Source organism: Mixophyes fleayi, chromosome 3 (assembly GCF_038048845.1).
Source record: "Mixophyes fleayi isolate aMixFle1 chromosome 3, aMixFle1.hap1, whole genome shotgun sequence".
NCBI lineage: Eukaryota > Metazoa > Chordata > Amphibia > Anura > Limnodynastidae > Mixophyes > Mixophyes fleayi.
In genome coordinates, this window is record NC_134404.1 from 313,837,062 (window position 1) to 313,857,078 (window position 20,017).

The following is a 20,017-nucleotide window of genomic DNA, read 5'->3' on the forward strand; positions in this document are numbered from 1 at the left end:
CTCTTATACACACACACTCCACTACCAGGATGCTGTAGTCACCGGTTATTGGGTTCCATAGATGTTTCAACCGATAAGAAGACTGTTATACACACACACTCCACTACCAGGATGCTGTAGTCACCGGTTATTGGGTTCCATAGATGTTTCAACCGATAAGAAGACTGTTATACACATACACTCCACTACCAGGATGCTGTAGTCACCGGTTATTGGGTTCCATAGATGTTTCAACCGATAAGAAGACTGTTATACACACACACTCCACTACCAGGATGCTGTAGTCACCGGTTATTGGGTTCCATAGATGTTTCAACCGATAAGAAGACTCTTATACACACACACTCCACTACCAGGATGCTGTAGTCACCGGTTATTGGGTTCCATAGATGTCTCAACCGATAAGAAGACTCTTATACACACACACTCCACTACCAGGATGCTGTAGTCACCGGTTATTGGGTTCCATAGATGTTTCAACCGATAAAAAGACTCTTATACACGCACACTCCACTACCAGGATGCTGTAGTCACCAGTTATTGGGTTCCATAGATGTCTCAACCGATAAGAAGACTCTTATACACACACACTCCACTACCAGGATGCTGTAGTCACCGGTTATTGGGTTCCATAGATGTTTCAACCGATAAGAAGACTGTTATACACACACACTCCACTACCAGGATGCTGTAGTCACCGGTTATTGGGTTCCATAGATGTTTCAACCGATAAGAAGACTGTTATACACATACACTCCACTACCAGGATGCTGTAGTCACCGGTTATTGGGTTCCATAGATGTTTCAACCGATAAGAAGACTCTTATACACACACACTCCACTACCAGGATGCTGTAGTCACCAGTTATTGGGTTCCATAGATGTCTCAACCGACAAGAAGACTCTTACACACACACACTCCACTACCAGGATGCTGTAGTCACCGGTTATTGGGTTCCATAGATGTTTCAACCGATAAGAAGACTCTTATACACACTTCCCACTACCAGGATGCTGTAGTCACCGGCTATTGGAGTCCATAGATCTTACAACCAATAAGAAGATTGTTATACACACACACCCCACTACCAGGATGCTGTAGTCATCGGATATTGGTTTCCATAAATGTTTTAATTGATAGGAAGACTTGTGGGAGTGGGGAGTGTGTATATGAGTCTTCCTATCAGTTGAAACATCTATGGAGCATCAATATTCGGTGACTACAGTATCCCAGGAACTCCGTCATCTTTCTAACCACTGCGATATTGACATTTCAGTTCTGACAGCAAGACTTATGTTTTTATTAATGTTTTATGCAAATAAAGAAGCTTTTGAAAATGATAATGCCCTAGATCCTCTATTTTTTTAATCTTTTGCCTACAAATGTAAGCTGGATGAGCTATTTGAGAGCAAAAGGAAGCAAATAAGTACATGGGGGTATATTTACTAAACTGCGGGTTTGAAAAGGTGGAGATGTTGCCTATAGCAACAAATCAGATTCTAGTTATCATTTATTCAGTACATTCTACAAAATGACATCTAGAAACTGATTGGTTGCTATAGGCAACATCTCCACTTTTTCAAACCCTCATTTTAGTAAATATACCCCATAGAGTCTGGTTCATCTAAATGCAATAGAGAAAGGCTAAATCACAAGAAAATACCTAGTAAGTGCATCACCAAAAGGTGAAACATCCTCGGTGGATAGGCATTATCACTTGAACCTTTGGTACCTCTGGGAGAATACTAAAAGCATGCACATGGACACTGTTGCTTTTTATTTTGCAACAAATGGGTTAAGGTGCATTTCTAATTTTTATGTATTGACAGCATCACAATATGTTGTTTTCATGGTTATGTTTATATGCTGAAAAATTAAATTCACCTGACACATCACAGCAGTGAGAAATAAGTATTTTTATTTAGTATTTGTTTGTTTACATGTCACACGTTGAGGTTTCTGGCAGCGCAGAAACACTTTTTATTTATTTTGTTTTACATTGTTATTCCTTTGAAATGTGGTGTGATTACTAACAGGAGGCTCAGCTGTAGTCAGTTGGAGTGCTGTGAGAATTTATGCACATATATTTTCTTCTAATTATAAATAGGGACAGTATACTGAGCAACTAAATTGTGTCCCAATTATATATTGGTAGCAGATATTTAGATTATTTAGATGTAAACCATGTTGGCACACAAGTGGATAGACTCTATTAAGTCAAGTCGGTACATAAGCTCATATTCAGACATTAATCAGGTTGGCACACAAGCGGGTACTTAGTAGCAAGCTCGGTTGGTACACAAGCAGGTAGCAGATAATCCAAAAGGACAGGTTTAGGTAGTAGAAGCTAAGCAAACAAAATACACAAGTAAAGGCTTCGATCAGGAATGCCTATACATAAGCTCAAACAGGAAACAGGATCCAAGATGGACTCTTCAGAGGCAGAATTGCCTACGCTGTATAGGGGAATGTTTAAGGGCAAAGTCAAGAACAAGCTTTTAAGTGCAATAGTGGCACCTGGTGGCCCGAGGTGAAATTGTCTAAAACTATTCTTAATGGCACCAGAAGAGCAGGGGTGGTAGGACTTGGCATATTAACACTTTATTTTTATTTTTTTTACATTCTTATTATAACCATTTTCCATTCCTCTCAACTAACCCCATTATAGTGAGATAGTCCTGATTTGCAGCCTCAGAAAAGGGTGGGAGCGGTCCCATCTAAAATGGGTATGGGGCCCCATCTAAAATGGGTATGGGTGAGCTGATTATGGTGTGTTTAAGTGAGAGGGGTGGTTCCTTGCATGGATCAGGGAAGGGCTTTCATTGTTACAATTTTGGCAAGTGTTGGTAGGTATGCATTTGCTGAATTAGGGCTATTTATTTATTATAGAGAAATGGCATGTCATGTGGGTGTTTTTCCATGTGGGTAAGTTGTAGTTATGGGGTGGTTCTAAAACAACAGCTATGATGGCAAAAATTGAAATCATGTTCCACTGACATTTTCTTCCTCCCTCAGCAAGCAGTACTATGAAGGTCCTATACCGGGGACCCCTGCACTATAGAGTATATGTTCTCCTAAGCCTCTTCTTTCCTTGCCAGCAGCCAGGGGCAAATGCAGGTCACAGCGTGAAGTTTGGTGCATTATAAAGTACCACAGTGAGATTTGAATTGTTGGAATCATTAGTGCACTGGTGTAGGTAAATGAGTTCATACTGTGTGTGTTCCTGGCAACGGACTATCACAGTTCTGCTAATTAGGGGTGGGGAGAATTATTAGATCAAAATCAATTTGAGCTGAAATGATCCTTTAAGGACTGGTGGGTGGCCTACAGAATCAGTTTTAGACCTAACAGCTCTCAGGCTAGCAGCAGTCAATAAATATGGATGTGATTCTCAGTCTCTGCATACATATATTATATTTTCCTGGCTCTAAACCAGCAAAAATAGACAAGGAATTTCTTTGAGACGTTTTCCATGGGCTCTCTCCTCACTCTGGCAATGAAATGTTGTAATTGGCAAAAAATAAAAGGACAGTGAAAGGTGTTACTCTATCTAGCATCTGTAAATAAGCTATCACTGCAAATACCTTGAGATTGTTCTTACAAACTAGTAACAGTACCCATGCACCAAAATTACAATAGTACCGATGCAGTCCTAGGGCTAGATTTACAAAGCTGCGGGTTTGAAAAAGTGGGGATGTTGCCTATAGCAACCAATCAGATTCTAGCTGTCATTTTGTAGAAGGTACTAAATAAATGAAAGCTAGAATCTGATTGGTTGCTATAGGCAACATCCCCACTTTTTCAAACCCGCAGCTTCATAAATCTAGCCCCTAGTGTTTTAACATATAGTTATATAGAGGAAACATTCGTTCAAAGCATCTAAAAGTTATCATTTATTAAGGGATGTACCATTATTAGGACTATACCAAAGATTTTGCCATATATATATGTACCCAGGTGCGCTGCTGCTCAGGTTCTGAAAATCTGTTAAATCATTCATTAGAGATGGGTGTCCATTGCACGAGATACAGCTGCTTTTAAAGGAAAACATCTTCTGGCTATTTTGCCCGTATATCTGGGTATCCATTGTATGAGATACAGCTGCTTTTAAAGAAAAACATCTTCTGGCTATTATGCTCATATTTCTGGTACGCATATGAATTATTACCTATACACAAAGTGGTGTGTGTTTTCTTGGGCTACGTTGTTCTATACATATATCCTGGTGCATTCTTTAATACCACACCTAGTTGAACATTCTGTGGTGTTTCACGTGGTGCATTATTCTTTGCATTACAATATTATACTATGTTTGCCTTTTTCCATGCCTTTGGATTGTTCCTGAGTTGAGATCCAGTGTTACAACTCCCTAAGAGGATCCACTCAAGTCTAGATGATACTTCTTTACCTGACGGTACGCATATATATATACACATTTTTTTCTTGTTGTCCTGGTATAACACTATGAGGCGCCCCGCCTGTGCTTTGTTCTAGTATATATATATATATATATATATATATATATATATATATATATATTGAACTGCATTTAAATCTTAATTTTACATTGAAAATAGGGAGGGGGCATAACTGATTGAATTGTATCTATAATTTGAACTCCTGGAAGTGATAACTCCTGTGAAATTGAATGTCAGTAAAATCAAAATTCAGATCTAGGGCCTGATTCATTAAGGATCTTAACTTGAGAAACTTCTTATTTAAGTCTCCTGGACAAAACCATGTTACAATGCAAGGGGTGCAAATTAGTATTCTGTTTTGCACATAAGTTAAATACTGACTGTTTTTTTCATGTAGAACACAAATACTTGATAGCTTATTTGGACACTGAAATTTAAAGTTGATATTTGTGTGCTACATGAAAAAACAGTCAGTATTTAACTTATGTGCAAAACAGAATACTAATTTGCAACCCTTGCATTGTAACATGGTTTTGTCCAGGAGACGGAAATAAGAAGTTTCTTAAGTTAAGATCCTTAATGAATCAGGTCCCTGGTTATCAAAAAAATGTAACCTATTCACGAAAATTAATCAGGATTCAGTTTCATATGTCCAAATTCCAAGAATTCAGATACATCAAAATCTTGCTAAAAGCTAATAGGCTGAATTCTGAACCAAACACTGTGATCAAAGTGATCATTGTTGCCCGGATCAGTTGTCAGGATATTATACAAACAAAACATCCCTAGGCTTTAAATAGATAAGGTACATTCGTACTACGGACCAACCATATACTAGCTAGGAGAGTTTTGGTTAGAGATCTTCACTAGACCCCCTGTGTTTTGGTTTTGGTTCTGGATTAAGTTTGTGCTTTGGTTTTGGTTTTGGATCTGTATTTTTAAGAAAAATAGCTAAAATATGCTAAAATCACATAATTTTGCTTTTTATTTGTTCCTACATTATTATTAACCCCAATAACATTAATTTCCAGTCATTTCCAGTCAATTTTGAACACCTCATAGGTCACAATATTATTTTCAGCCACTTTCGGACAATGACTGCAGCGAGCTGGCTGGATGCTAAGCGACAGAGCAACGACACAAACACGGCAGTTCATAGCACATCTAGGAAACACTGCTACACAGCAGTGGCAGAAAAGAAAAGTGGTGCAAAATGGAATTGTCCTTGGGCCCTCCCACCCACCCTTATGTAAAATATTGAAAAGGACATGCACACTTTAACAAACTAAGCACTACAGCGACAAGGAGTGCCACTTTTGTGGCTAATATGTTTGGTTTGTTTGAGCCCCCACAAAACAAGCTAACAATTGGCTTAAGGCACCTAAGGTAACAGTGCTGTTAATGAACTCTACTGTGGCAAGATGTTGTTGTCATCATTCTCAGCCTCAGCCTAACCTTCATCAGTGTGTACATCATCATCAAACATTATTAATTAATCACCGCTAGAATCCACCATTACAGTAGTCCAATTCCAAAGTGGCAACCTCAATTGGTGTATCACCGGCTACACTTGGGCTGTTCAGGCACACATCTGCAGAAATGCTGAAAGGGGCCTTCTTTATGTGTACACTATTAGAATGGCCACGATTGCACATAGCACTCATGGATGGACTCTCCTCAAAGATTTGTGTAATTTCTGAATCTGAGCATACATTTTCCTCTAATGTCTTACTGTTTTTTTCCAGCTCAGCTTTTACAAGTAAAAGTATTTGGGCACCACTTTTGGAGTCTGAATGACAAGGTCTTGCTTAGTTACGACTGTCCTTACAAGAAGATGCCTCAGTAACAGTTGCAGAACTCGCACTCATAGAGAAAGGCGAAGGCATCATTCTTTCTTTGCTACTGCGTGTGTAGAATGGCATGTTGGCATTTTTATTTTTTTCTGCAGACAACTTTGCCTGGATTACAGCTCTTTTTTTGTTGACCAAGGTAAAATGTGTTTTTTTACATTTTTGTTTCCCTGACTTAAAAACACTATGTAATTTTACACTTCTGCCTCACAGCACTGTGGTCATGAGTTCAATTCCCGACCATGGACTTATCTGTGTGGCGTTTGTATGTTCTCCCCGTGTTTGCTTGGGTTTCCTCCGGGTGCTCTGGTTTCCTCCCACACTACAAAAACATACTGGTAGGTTAATTGGCTGCTATTAAATTGCTCTTAGTCTCTCTCCGTCTGTGTGTGTGTGTGTATGTTAGGTATTTAGATTGTAAGCTACAATGGGGCAGGCACTGATGTGAATGAGTTCTCTGTACAGTGCTGCGGAATTAGTGGCACTATATAAATAAATAGATGATGATGATGATGATAATGAAGGTGCAAACTGTGTCCCATTGAGAGTATAGGATGAAGCCTGATTCACACCACCAGCTGTATGTTAAGTGTGGGAAATAAAGTTCAGACAACAGTTATAAATAATTAAGTGAGACAATAGTTAAGATTATCTAAAAAACAATTTATTAGGATTAATACAAATAAAGAGATTATAAGGAACACTCAGTAGATTTTAATATCCTTTAATTCACAATATCCCTTTGTTATTTCACTGTTTGTATTATTATCTAAATGTTAATTATGACTAAAAGATAAAAATTAACGTATCAGTTAGGATTCACAAGCAACATTTAGAAAAATTGATATTCAGAGACTGTCAGTGCACCGCGTTAAGGCCAAGTCTTTTTCCTTAATTTCTGTATTTAATCTAACTTGGCAGGTAGCACCTCAATTAATCAATGAGTAATAAAGATGTAATGGTATCTGCAAAAGCAGAAATAAGTGGTCAATAAATATATAATTTGATTATTGAGTAACAGTTTCTTTACATAGAACTTGTGCGACAATACTTTCTAACGTGTGCAGAAAAGCAAGCATGCAACACCACATAAGAACTATACTCAGTCATAAATAAGCCTTTATGTACAGGGCCATAATTAGGGCTGTGCAATAGGGGCGACTGACCAGTGCGCAACACTGAAGGGGGGCACAGTTTATGAATATTTTAGGTTCATTTGGTTAGAAATGAGGACAGCATTTTTGTTTCTTTCCCCATGCGCTAAAATGTTAAGTTACGGCTCTGTTTATGTATGTACTGCTGTCAGGGCCGGATTAAGGGAATGGAGGCCCCTGGGCTAAGGGGGCCTCCATTCCCCCGTGAGGGCCCCTCCCCCCGTGATCCGAGCCGTCCCTCCCCCCCCGGTGATCCGAGCTGCCTCTCCTCCCACCGGTGATCCGAGCCCCCCCCCGGCACTTACCTCCTACCCCCTTCCCCGGCGCGCTGTACACTCTTTACTGAGGAGATCTCATGAGAGTGAGACTCACGAGATCTCCTCAGTAAGGAGACTAGAGCGCGCCGGGGAAGTACTGCAGTGAAAGTGCTCAGCAGCACTGATCGGGCTGGGGGCGACCCCGCCCCCGACCGATCAATACTGCTGCTGAGCACTTTCAAGGGCCCCCTGGATGCCATAGGCCCCTGGGCTATAGCCCAGTTAGCCCTATGGTTAATCTGGCCCTGACTGCTGTATACTGCAATGAAACAGGAAATGATGCATTAAAAGAGGAAATTATGTTATATCATAGTTGTCTACTCTCCCGGACATTCTGGGAGAGTAGGCAAACCTCCCGATTGCTGGCCCTTCATCAAGCTAAGCGGCGGGGTGCTGGGCTTATGATGCAATTTGTGCATTATCATGTCCCCGCCCCCTGCTGTAATAGGCTATACAGTGTGATGTCAGTGTAGGGGGCATGGCCAATGATGCAAATCACTGAGACACACCCCCACACGCCCACCTCCCCTACCGATCTCCCGGACAGCAAGTGGACAAAAGTTGCCAAGTATGTAGTATATTGTATATTTAGTGGTTCACAATGTTGGTGTTTTTGGGTGACACCTTCTTAGTGCAAATTGCTGCATTTGAAAGGTGCTCAGGTGAATTTAGAGAGTATTTTTGTTTTGTTAAAGTATGGTTGTAGTTTGGGATATTCTGCATAGTTTGCATGGTATTAGCTCAAGTCACTTATAAGACTATATTAGTTTCCATCATCTGTAATAATGATAACAGTGATGGGAAAGAGATGGCCCTAGGGCCACATGTGGGCCTCCAAGTCTTCACCCTAGCCCCCAGCTCCTTCCTACTTTATTGGCAGATATCTTTGCTATTGCTTGTAACACATTTTTAAAATACCCGCTGATATGTTATTCATACTTGCCAACTCTCCCGGAAAGTCCGGGAGAGTCCCGAAATTCGGGTCAGTCTCCCGGGCTCCCGGGCGAGCTGGCATTTCTCCCGGATCCTGGATATCACAGAGAATCGCTTCATTTGACGCGATTCTCTGTGAATAACGCCATTTCGGAGGGTGGGAGGGGGGCGGGGCAAGGCCAATCGTGTCCTTTTGGCCCCGCCCCCGCAATGTAAATTACGCCCCCTTCCGCCCTCCAGTCACGCCCCCTCTCCCGGAAACTTGTTTTCCGGGAGTTGGCAAGTATGATGTTATTAGTTATTACGGATATGTGTATTTTTCGTCGATTAAATCTATTGTTTTAACTCATTACCGAGATTGAAGTATTTTAGGTCGCCTATCACTGAATTACAATATCTGAAGTCACTTACTCTATGAACAACTTTATAACTTGCTATATGAACACATATATGAAAAATCCAAGACCACCTAGCTCCTCTATATAGGGTAAGGATATGTGATATATATCCTGTATAGTAAATGTGCTTTTCTTTCATAATGTTTTACTACAATCAGGGACCTGAAGCATAAAAGAAAAAATACAAATATTTTTTCATGCACTAAAAACTAGAAATATATTCCACCACTTTACCACAGAATTAAGCATCGGTTTCTATTTATAACAGTACTATGCACTTTGATGCAATAAGATTTTAATTAGCATAATTGGATTGGTAGATTTCAGAACAAGAATCAAAGCTTCAGTCCAAAAGCTGGTAATACAGAATCTATATAATCCTCCTTTCCAGTTATTTGATCTTGCAAACAATTGAGCACTGGCTGCACTGAGTCAATTAAACATGAGACTCATAGATGGACCCTGCTCTAATGTGATAAGTATAATGGATCCATACTGATTTACAAGCACATTTCCCAGATTAGACATCAGTGCTCGCCAATATTTTTTGCTTGTGAAAACTCGTACAATGATAAAGTAGTCCTGTAATATTTATGAGTTTTGCCATAGGTGTATCGTCTACAATAATTAAAAAATTGAATTCTTTTGTGAAAGCAATGTCTTAAATCCAGACAACAATAGAAGAAAACCTTAATTAATTTATCATTTGCACATTGCAAGTGTGTCCCTGCCATTTACAGCTGACACTGCTATATGCACAATACTATATGACCATGGCGGGCAGCAGGCTGTCTGCTAAGCTTTCACCTGCGGCCCACCTGTTGGCTGCTCCCGATCTTATTATCTGCTTTGTTACATATAGCAGACCGGGAGCAACCAGCTTCCGCATCACGTGACATCCTCTGTTCATTGCAGGGAGCTCACTGTGCACAGCGGAGGTGGAGGGAGCGCAGTGTGCACTTTGGAAAGTAGTAGCAGAGGTTGCCCATCACTGCTATATGACATATATTGACCAGAACATTCGGAGACAACAACGAATTGACAAAATCCTTTTCATAGATGTATTTAGTTAATAATGAGCAGTCAGTTTCAGGGTGAAAGTTACATGTCAGAGAACATTGTTAATTCAAAGAAAAATCAAGAGCTAATAGAAGCATTGATCCAAGTAAAACTGGAATATTTTATTTTATGGCATTGTCCATCCTGGGAATTCCCCTGCTCTCTTTTTGCTTAGAACCCCCATAGTTTTACATTGGTGAAGGTTCCTCATCTGGAACTACCACTATTACCTCATAGTAGTTTCCAAACAGAGCTTACGGAGGTGGAGGAGCTGAGCTGCAATCTTTTGGGGCTGGAGACTGCGTGGGAGATTCAAACTGCATAGGAAAGGATGTGCAAAACCAGCATAACAACTGATTAGATATCCTCCCATCCTAAACATCTTCTGTCCTAATGTCCACATTTTCAACTCTCATCTTCTTGAATCAAAGGGCAGCACATGTATATATTTATTTAACACATATATTTTAGTTATGTATATGCACACACATAAAATTAGTGTTGAAGGAGAGGTTGAGATGGCATTCAATATAGAAAAGATTATTTATCCTCTTTATGATGCAGCGACGCACAAATGATGCAAAAGCTGTTCAAAAGTCGTACGACTTTGCAACAGCTTTTGCATCACTTTTATTCCTAATTAACTTCATTTGGTATGGAAGATGAACTCGCATCTTATTGAACTTGCTAATTTAAGAGGAGTAAGAGATGTAAGTCATATACCATCACACTATACTGTGTATGCATATAAAGTGCTCTAATGAATGCCAGGAAATATAGGCTCAACATCAAAATGTCACATCATAGACTTTACCTACAATGTACATCTTACAGAGAAAATAGTCTTTACAAGCACAGCTTTATTTACACTTACAAAAGTCACAGGAGTTTCACTGGGAATCCAAGCCACAAAAATTCATCCGCCCTGCAGGCTATGGTTGTACAGTCCTGGTATTTTGTATATTTCATAGTTGCCAATTCTATTTACCTGACTACTAGTGAAGAGTGATTATTCTTTCCGCTCTGCTCAGAAAGAGCCACAGGCAGCAGAGTGAATTCCTATGCCTAATATGTTAAATATACAATGTAGCTGATTGATTCTATTTTGGCAAACTGTTGCTTGTACAGTACATTAACAAAGAGTATGTTGTATAATCGTTCCATGTCTGTATGGAAATGAGTCTATGTATCAGCACCAAACTTGCTCAGCCCAACAGTACCTGTATTGTAAGTCACTCTTTAGTTTGTTTTAAAAACTTTATAAAACTTAATAATCAGGAACCTGCAATCACACATTATTCTTTTTATATACTGTAAGACGAACATACTTCTGGTGAAGCACACGAGAACAACTTCTTGCTATTTTACTTTGCTTTAATGTCAGGATGGCAAAGTACTTGATAACATAAAGATTCCATACATTTTCTTGTGAACCTAATGCTAAATTAACAGAGACCAGTTAACAGAGAACAATGAAAACAGACCAGTTCTCTAGACACTGGCCGACTTATTCAGCATCGGTCACACTGAACAATGAAAACAGACAGGTTTTTATACTTGATACTCCTCCCATTACACTCCCATCTTCCCTTTAAAAAGGAGTTATCATCAGCTGCTCTGCTAGTTTGCTCTCACTGCAGACACACTCTGTCAACCTTCTGTATCTGTGGGAAAAGACTTTCAAAGCATGTAAGTTTAATCAGACTTCATAACATTCTTTTGTCACACATATGACTTCTACCTGTTTTTCTTTAAGCTAGGTGCCCTGCTATACAAACATGTAACTCTGTTTGCAGCGTTTCTCTGCAGATTGGCAGCTAAATACCTATCTCCCCTTTTAGAAGCCTGTGACACATCCGTTTGTCACAGTACATTAAAAGTAATTTGTTTTCAGTAAAACATTTTTCAGATTAAAGACACAATGGGAAGGGTGCAAGGAGGAAGCAGTGATTTCTTCAGTGCTACACTAATTTCACTCGGCAATGCGCAGTCTATTTATACAGCGTATGTATTTGATATAGCCATGCCCATAGCTTCTACCATAATACATTTTACAATCATGACACGTATACATGCCCCCAAAGCATAAATGTACACCCCCCAAACTATCAGTGACGGACCTAGACTTTATTTTTTTTTGGGGGGGGGGATTTAGCATAGTCACGCCCCCCCATAATTCTGATTTGCTGGTTCTGATTGGCCCCACCCCCTAGTCCCTATTGGCCTCACCCCCCTTTATTCGGCATCTTGGCAATTTAAAAGATATGCTTATGCTGCTAGAGGAGGCGATTGCCCTGATCTCCCCCACCCCCACCCCCTGTTTCAAACTACCTTGCCACTTTCACTGATTTTTCGGGTGATCTTGATGCCCACAATGCTGCAACGCATGACTATAGAAATGGTGCATGGGTCAGCAGGGCAAATCCCCACAAATGGTACCAGGAATATTGGGGGGTATGTTTTCAACAATACTTCAAGAGAGAAAGTATAAATAACCATTATTCTGCATATGGGCTACACTTCAGTAATAGGTCTCCTCTACAGCCCTTCCTATAATTCCATGTTTTTGTAAACATACATGGGCTTACTTCCTAAGCCAAATATTGCCACTCTACCCTTAAAAATGTAAAGTAATTTGAATGACAGCGAGAGAATGACTAATAACCAATAAGATCATGAAAATGCTCACATCAACACAGATTATTATATGACATAAGTGTGCTGTAACCTGTCCACTTGTGTGAGTGAGTAAGTGATTGGGCAGCACAGAGGCACAGTGGATAGCATTGCTACCTCAGAGGGCTGTAGTCATGGATTTAATTCCAACCAGTTGTACGTTCTCCTCTTGTTTGCCTAGATTTCCTCTGGGTGCTCTAGTTCCCTCCCACAATTCACACATACTGTGATGTTTTTTAGCTGCTGACAAAATAAAATAATAAAATTAATTTTTATAATAATAGTAATAATAAGTTATTCATCAGTTTATCTAATATAAGCAACTGGCATATATAGTACATTACATCTGCCTGGAATTCCCCAAACCAAAAAATATTTTCCATAAAAATCCAAATGTTTAATAAAAAAAAAAGTGCATTACTACGTATGACCACTGGTTAATGCAGAGTCTTTCCACTCAAACCACATGACATTCTAGGATGTAATTGGTATATAGGGCAGGGTTCATATAAGCAATAACTGTGTGTATTATACTGCAAGTAAGTTGTGCATATATCAAAATGTTATATGGCATTTGACATAAAGGAAGGAGGAGTGGAATCATTAAGAATCCTGTGCTTGACCTTGATATAGACAAATTCTACTATACAAGAAATAGTCTTCTTTGCTGAGAAATGTACAATTTCATTAGCGAATGTGATCATCTTTTGATATATAGTAATTTGAATGAAAGGGGGCAAGGGTTTGCCACAAGCATACTTTCTATCGCTCCAAGACCAGCACTTCATGGAGACTGATATTTACAGTGCAGTATTTGCTCCTTGTTATTCAGTATAGGTTACAGTGTAGGTCAAGAGTATCTTGTTTATTTCTCTGGGAGCAGCATATGACTAATGTAGATGAGACAGCCAATTTAGGGAATTTGTAATCTGTGCCAAAAAGTTCAACTGGCACGCAGGACCTAGAGTGAGAACAGTTAAAGCATAAATGTATATACTGTGTGATGCAGGAATATTGGGAGTGGTATATGATGAATTCCTGTAGTAAATAGGATATGGTTTACACAGTACTATATTTAGAACATAGATGTCATTTGAATCCAAGTTAAAGAATAAAAAGTGGGTGGCTTCCTTTACTTACTAATATATATTTTTATATATATACATATATATATATATATATATATATATTAAAAATACAGCGAGTGAAGTAAGTTTAATGTGGCAATTGGAATTAAATTTACACCAAATATCAGCAACAGCCCTTGCAATCCATACATGCAAAGAAATCAAGCAATTGATGTCCATAATTTAAGTTTTGTGTAATAATTTGAAATGACACAGGGAAAAGGCATTAAACACATGAAGAAAGGAGGGGGAGAAAAGGCATAGAAAGCCAAGACACCAGCTGAAATCTATTAGTAATAAGAAAGCAATCCAGCCAGCTAGTTCAGCCACAACTGATGGCCTATAAAAAGGTGTCTCATTACCAAGGTGTCACACAAGAAACATCTCATGATGGGTAAAAGTAAAGAGCTCTCTCAAGACCTTCGCTACCTGATTGTTGCAAAACATACTGATGGCATTGGTTACAGAAGGATCTCTAAACTGCTGAATGCTCCAGTGAGCACTGTTGGGGCCACAATCCGGAAGTGGAAAGAACATCATTTCACCACAAACCGGCCACGACCAGGTGCACCTCACAGGATTTTTGACAGAGAAGTGAAAAAAATGATCAGAAGAGTTGTCCAAGGACCACTTGTGGAGATATTCAGAAAGACCTGGAATTAGCAGGTACATTTGTTTCAAAGAAAACAATAAGTAGTGCGCTCCACCGCCATGGCCTGTATGCACACTCATCATGCAAGACTCCTTTGCTGAAGGAAAAACATGTTGACGCTCGTTTAAAGTTTGCTGCACAACATTTGGACAAGCCTCAGAAATAATTGGAGAATATAGTCAGGGCCATCTTAACAACATTATGGGCCCCCGGGCAGAGCAGTGCACCGGGGCCCCTAGATATAGATATAGATATAGATATATAGATGTATAGAGATACAGATATAGATATAGATATATAGATATAGAGATAGATAGATGTACTTGCTCAGCGACCCTTGTAGGTTTTTTTGCAGGTTTTTTTCTATTGCAGGATTATTTATTCTCATTAAGAGCCGTGCCTATGGGGCCCCCTTGTCCGTGGGGCCCCCTGGGCAGCTGCCCATCGTGCCCAATGGAAAAGATGGCCCTGAATATAGTGTGGTCATATGAGAGCAAAATTGAACTCTTTGGATACCATAATACACACCATGTTTGGAGGAGAAATGGCACTGCACATCACCCCAAAAACACCATACCAACAGTGAAGTTTGGAGGTGGGAAAATCATGGTGTGGGGCTGTTTATCTGCACACGGTACTGACATACTGCATATGATTGAAGGAAGGATGAATGGAAAAATGTACAATCCTGATTCCAAGACATTCCTGATAAAAATCTGCTGCCATCTACCAGGATGCTGAAGATGAAACAAGGGTGGACATTTCAGCAAGTCAATGATCCCAAACACACAGCCAAGGACACTCTCAATTGGTTTCAAAGAAAGAAAATAAAGCTGCTAGAATGGCCCAGCCAATCACCTGACTGGAATCCAATTGAAAATCTATGGAAAATACTAAAGATCAGAGTTCATAGAAAAAGCCCACGAAACCTTCAAGATTTGAAGACTAATGGCATTGAAGAATGGGGCAAGTTTACACCTGAGCAATGCATGCGACTAGTTTTTCCACACAGGAGGAATCTTGAAGCGGTCATTACCAACAAAGGCTTTTGAACAAAGTATTAAATAAATTTCAGGAAGCGTGTTCAATACTTTTTCCTTGTGTCATTTCACACTATTACACACAACTTAAATTATGGACATCTATGGTTTTATTTGAATGCACGTGTGGATTGCAAGGGTTGTTGCTGACATTTGGTGTAAATTTCATTACAATAGCCATATTAAATGTATATTTACTGAAAACGTTGATGTGTTCAATACTAATTTTACCCGCTGTATGTATAAATATAAATATATATATATATATATATATATATATATATATATATATATACACACACACACACACAGGAATTCTTTGCTGACCTGTTCACCCACAATCCTTCCCACCGTGTGCTATATCTGTACACCATGGAGGCAGCAATTTTGAGGTCTGAACCAATATTCATGCGAGTTCAGCCTATCAAATCTTTAGAAGAGGTACTCATAATCATGAGTCACTGGTTCCTAGATCATTTTGTAAAATTGCGTAAAATCGCACTGCGCATGTCTAGAAAGTGGGCGCACGCATAAGAATTCTTCAGCGAATCTGGCACTTATGCCTTCCTGTGGCTAGTGAGGTGGGACGGGGTAGGTAAGGTGAATGCAGAAGCAGGCTGAATACAATAAAGGCATGTTTACACACCTGCAGAAACACACATATACGACTGTTAGGAGAAGTACCGTTTGCCCCTGCTGCAGGGCAGGTGCAATCACTTACTGACGATGATTACTGGCTGTAAACTAGGTGCAGCTGCTGCTGATGCGGAGACAGACACAATGTGTACCGTAGTGTATACGGGAGGAAATACTTTCGTTCTAAATAAAATTCAGAGTCTTAGTTACACACATTTGGAACTATATGATAAGATATCGACTGCACAGCTCTTTTGCTGGGTTGGGTATGAAATTCCGACAGCAGAAATAACGACAGAAATAATACCGACACAAAACTCCCAACAGCATAAAGGCTGTTATGTCAAATTCCATCCAAATTCTTGCAGTTCCTGTAAAGTAATTATGTTAAGAACTTGAATAGGAAAGAATAAGAATGAATTGCTCCATTTTTTTCTGTTAGTTCATTGTTGCCATAAAGAGATTTTCTGAGAAATGTTCTCCACTTACTGATCAGTTAGAGAAACAACATAATTGATTGCAACCTTTTAAGCATCCCCCGCCTTGCACTATGATTAATACCAAAGCACTCTTGCAATAATGCCCCTAGCATCTTTAGTCCTCATTCATTTGCAGCTGTTTAATTTTTCACCTTCATTCAAAACAAAGGATAAACAAATTGCACATGATTGTCAATGAATACATAAAATCCCTATTAAATAATGCATGCAAATGTAAAACACAGATTTTATAGAAATATTGTAATTTTGCCAATTAACTGTGTTTAGTGTTAATTTGCAGAAAATGTAGCAGGATTATTTGTGTCATCCGTTTAAGAAAAAAAGGTTACAATGCAGAATATCACTTAGCAAGTATTTCTACATCTAGACCATTAAGCTGATTTAGCAGGGAGCACCTGTTTTGGCTGTCAGTTACAAGATATTAATAGTGGGACATGTACTGGTGTTAGGCATGCAAACAACACAAGACTTGTAATCTTTCCCAGAAGCCATCTCTCTCTTTGCTGCTCGTTCATTTGTACAGTTAAAACAAATACAGCATATCGCCTGAGCATAATTTTTTCAATAAGATTTTTTTTTTTATGTAGTTACCATGGTAACCTTGCTTGTATCCCTCTTTAACTAATAGACATGTATGGGTTACTAGGCAGCAGGACCAGATCACCCTCTAAGCGTCCGAGGACCACTAGGCAACCACAGGCAAGGAGTGTAGGAAAAGCATGCTGTACGGGTCCCGGGGCCCTGGTCTGGACAGCCCAGAATTATCCAGGCCAGTACACCATTTCTGAGCTATTAATATATTGTAGGGGATATTAATGCAATGCATAAGTTTAATGTGGCATGTCTATGAAATGTGCAGGCTATTAAATTAATGTTGGAATGATTTAGGGGAAATAGGCCAGATTACTACATTTGCATGCTTTTAATTGCTATTAGTGCTGGTTTGGGGGAAATATGTCTATTGGAGGGGAGTATTCATTGAGAATCATCATCATCATCATCATCACCGTATATTTATATTGCGCCACTGATTCCGCAGTGCTGTACAGAGAACTCATTCACATCAGTTCCTGCCCCATTGGAGCTTACAGTCTAAATTCCCTAACATACACACACAGACACACACAGAGAGACTAGGGTCTATTTTTTAATAGCAGCCAATTAACCGACTAGTATGGTTTTTTTTGGAGTGTGGGAGGAAAACGGAGAACCCAGAGGAAACCCACACAAACACGGGGAGAACATACAAACTCCTCACAGATAAGGCCATGGTCGGGAATTGAACTCATGATCCCAGCACTGTGAGACAGAAGTGCTAACCACTTAGCCACCGGGGAGTTTTCATTGGAAATATAATGATTCCAGTCTGGGACTGTGGAGGCCAAAGGGCAGCAGGGAATTAATGTTCTGTGACTTTCCTGCTTTCCGCAATACAATTAAAGTATCTAAAAAAAAACAAGAGGTAAATTCTTATTATCATTACCCTTCTCCTTACTGATTGCTGGGTCGACTGATTCTTTATTATGGGGGGGATGGTATGTGTGGTGGGACTGGGTAACATAATAAAATGGGTGGATAGGCATTGAAATTATTGTTTCATTGTGGGGGAGGAATGTGGTAAAAAGGTGATGTCTGTGTGGGTTACATCAAGAAATTAATTTATGAGACTGTGATTGGAGGAGTGTGGCAAGGGACAGATTTCTACATTTACATGGGTGGATGTGTTTAGTGAGTGTGTTCAGTGCTAGCTGACTGGAGAAATATATCTACATAGGTATATATGTGTTGTCATGATGAATATGAGGAGGATATGGGGAAATAATGGAAGGGGCATGTATAGGGCAAAGCTGTAACGTAGTATGGTGGAAACGTGGCAGGGAATGTAATTGGAAAATCATTTGGCATGGACTGATGAGGAGGAAAATGGATGGAAAACCAGTATCTTGCCGCGGGCCGTCACGAGCCGCAGCGGTACGCCGCATCCTGGCGTGATCTAGCAGCCGGGCGCGTGCTCTAGTTCATTGCTCTGTTTCTATTCTTTGGGATTATCCTTGTGGCATAGATGTAGGAGGGTGTATGGACATCCTCCAACTCCAGGGGGAGCTCTCATATGATTTAAACTGGTTCATTTATATTTTTATACATGCTTCCTGGTTATGTTATTACCTATGCCAGTTCTAGCTAGTAATTAATTAGCAGACTTCTGAGGCTGATTGTCAGCCCTGTTCTCCTCTGTCCTGATTGGCTCTCAGTACTATTTAAAGCAGTGAGGACTGAGCCTCACTGCCGGTTATAGCGTCCTGTTTCAGTACTGCTGCCTGCTTCTTATCCCTGTGTTTGGTGTTAACCTTAAATTGATTTCCAGTGTATGACCCTTGCCTGTTCCTGGACTCTGAACCTGTGCTTCTGACCCTGATCTATTGCCTTAACCCGGATTCTGATTTTCTGCTAGTACCCTGATCTTACACCTGTCCCTGGATCCTGAACCTGTGCCTGTGACCCCTGACCTTGGTCTGTTCTCTGAATACGTTGTCTACTGCCGGCCCCGATTCTGGCCTGGACCCCACGCTGCTGTCTGTCAGAACACTCTATTCCTGGTTTCTCCTTAGCCGGTACACATCTCTCGACCCTCTGTTTGTCTGCAGCCAAGTCTGTCCCCACCACTAGGGGCAACAGTGAACACCAGACTTCAGAGCAGACTCTGGACTTTGCTGTATCGGCTGGAGGGGTTCTGAACACGGGTCCAATAAGGTCCTAATCTAGCACTGCTATGCAGTTCCCTCTAGAGCTGTGGCTCTTTATGTCAGCTGGTACCTCTCAAAATATGTTCTCTCACCCCCTTGAAAAATATGTTGAGAAATTTATATAGGAGAGATACAGAGGATGGGCAGCAGGGGGTCCATATGACTCTAGGGCCCATGTGGACTGCATGCCCTGAAACCATAATAGATACGTCACTGCAGGTTTTATGTTTCCTCAATGTGTTCAGTACACAAAGAACTATACCCATGTAAAATGCTAATGAGGTGTTTCCTTATAGGATAATATGACTACAAGTAAATAGTCTTTTCTTGTGCAGCATTAAAAATTACTATATATATATGAAATATGAGACGGGCCTTTTTTTGCAGCATAGGTGGAAAAAAAATCTATTTTATCATTGTAAGAATCGTTATTGTCTCCTTTTCAATTAGCTGTATACTGTGGGAGAGAGAGGCACCACTTTTTATAGTTTTAATTAAATGTCAGCTTGCAA